Genomic DNA, 1860 nt, shown 5'->3' on the forward strand with positions numbered 1-1860 from the left:
AAACTTTTCACATTTTAACAATTCTAATATGAATTTTTTTCTTAACTTAAAAATGTACAAACTTTCGATTTGATAACAATTCTAGCACGGCATCAAATTTTCTATTAATTTGGGCGGCATCGAGGCCACAGAGGACTCCGACGACCTCAATTGGAGGAGTGCGCCAGTGACTCCAATCGGGAGGAGGGTGGCCGGAATCGAAGCCCCACCCCTTGGAATTAGGAGAACCCTCAAATTGGGGATTCTCCCAATTCCGGTGGGTGGAGTTACGATCCCGGCCATCACCCCCTCGATTGGGGTCACCGATGGTCTCTGTGGCCTTGATTCCGTCCAAATTAATGAAAAATTTGATGACGTGCTATAATTGTTATCAAATCGAAAATTTGTACATTTTTAGGTAAAAAAATATTCGTGTTAGAATTATTAAAATGTAAAAAGGTTATGCTTTTTTTTTTTTGTTATTAACCCCAATTGAAAAGGAAGATTGAAATTAAGTTCCTCGTAGACAAAAATTCATCACGATTAAATTTATGCTACCTATATACCCATGTAATTATACCATTAGATATTTTCAGTATATATATGCGACATCTCTAGCTCGTGCATATGCAGGAGCCTTTCTTCTAGTTGTATTTGAACTCATTTATATAGTGGGTGCTCTGAAAAGGTTTCATGGGTTTGAAACCCGATGTTAGCCATGTGAGTGTTAATTTATTTGGATTTGGGCCACTCTCTACAAAGGAGAGAAAAACCGGCCCAACTTTCCGGCGACGTACTCTTTTGTTTAAGGTCCATGAGATAGTCCGACTAGCTATCAGTTATGTCTAGTACATGTTATGGGGAATTATTTCATCCCTTGAACGAATTATATAAATATATGTATAACAAAAAATTGATCCAACAACGGGCATAAGTTAATAACGAGGAACAGAGAAGCTCATACTTCAAAGAAGGGGCAAGATCAAGTCTTGTTATATATGTATCAAAATTTTATATGCAATTCCGAAATTTAGCTTATGATCAATCCATTGGATTCTGGAATAATAAGCGTGATATTAATACCATTTGGATGATAAAGCACGATTGACAAACAAAAATACATGAAGGTATTGTAGTAAGATCACTGAATAAAGCGTCGTCATCCATCTTAAACGAATATTTCATTCTTCTATTCGCATGAAACGTGCCAAAATGATGAGGATGAGTTAAACGTGCCGAAATAAATACATGCAACCATAATCTACTTACATATCCCCCACTTCAAGGAAGAATCGAAGGGCTCCTGCTCAACTCGATAGCCCCGAAATTTTCCGATTCAGGAATCTCCAAGAAGAGGCTGATAAGAGAGCGCTCAGCTTCTTTTTCCTGTTCTTGACTGAGGACTGCGATGATCGGAAGGTGAGGTGGACCGTGGCCTCCTCCCTGATGGTATAGTCGGCAAGGGAGCGTCCGTCCTCGAGCTGCCTCCCGCCGAAGAAGAGCAGCTGCTGGTCAGTCGGGATCCCCTCCTCCTCCTCTATTTTGGCCTTGACGGCGTCAACAGCATCAGTGCTCTCGACAAAAAGCGCTATGGCCTTTCTTGTTGGGGTTCTGACGAAGATTTTAATCTGCATCACGTGACGATAAGAAAAATTAAACATCTTAGAACCGATAATAATAATAATTAGGTGGGAACAAGAACTAGCAGCTCTTCGCCGCACCTTGAGAGATCTCCGGCGGCCTCCTCAATTGGCTTCGTCTTCACTATGAATGAGAGAGGGAGAGAAGAGAGGCCAGCAGTGATGAGGAGGGCAGACATGGTGATTTCTCTTTATAGAAAGATTCAAATGCTGAAATTACGAAATGTCATCCGGTTGATAA

At 40.7% G+C, this 1860-nt stretch overlaps 1 long non-coding RNA gene across 1 annotated transcript; it reads right to left on the minus strand.

Moving 5' to 3' along the window:
• Positions 1-445: 445 nt before the first annotated feature.
• LOC116206818 lies at positions 446-1860 on the minus strand. Its single transcript, XR_004156805.1, has 2 exons — positions 1701-1860; positions 446-1607 (listed from the first exon to the last, which is right to left on the minus strand). It is a non-coding gene; the product is annotated as an uncharacterized LOC116206818 (long non-coding RNA).

Source organism: Punica granatum, chromosome 5 (assembly GCF_007655135.1).
Source record: "Punica granatum isolate Tunisia-2019 chromosome 5, ASM765513v2, whole genome shotgun sequence".
NCBI lineage: Eukaryota > Viridiplantae > Streptophyta > Magnoliopsida > Myrtales > Lythraceae > Punica > Punica granatum.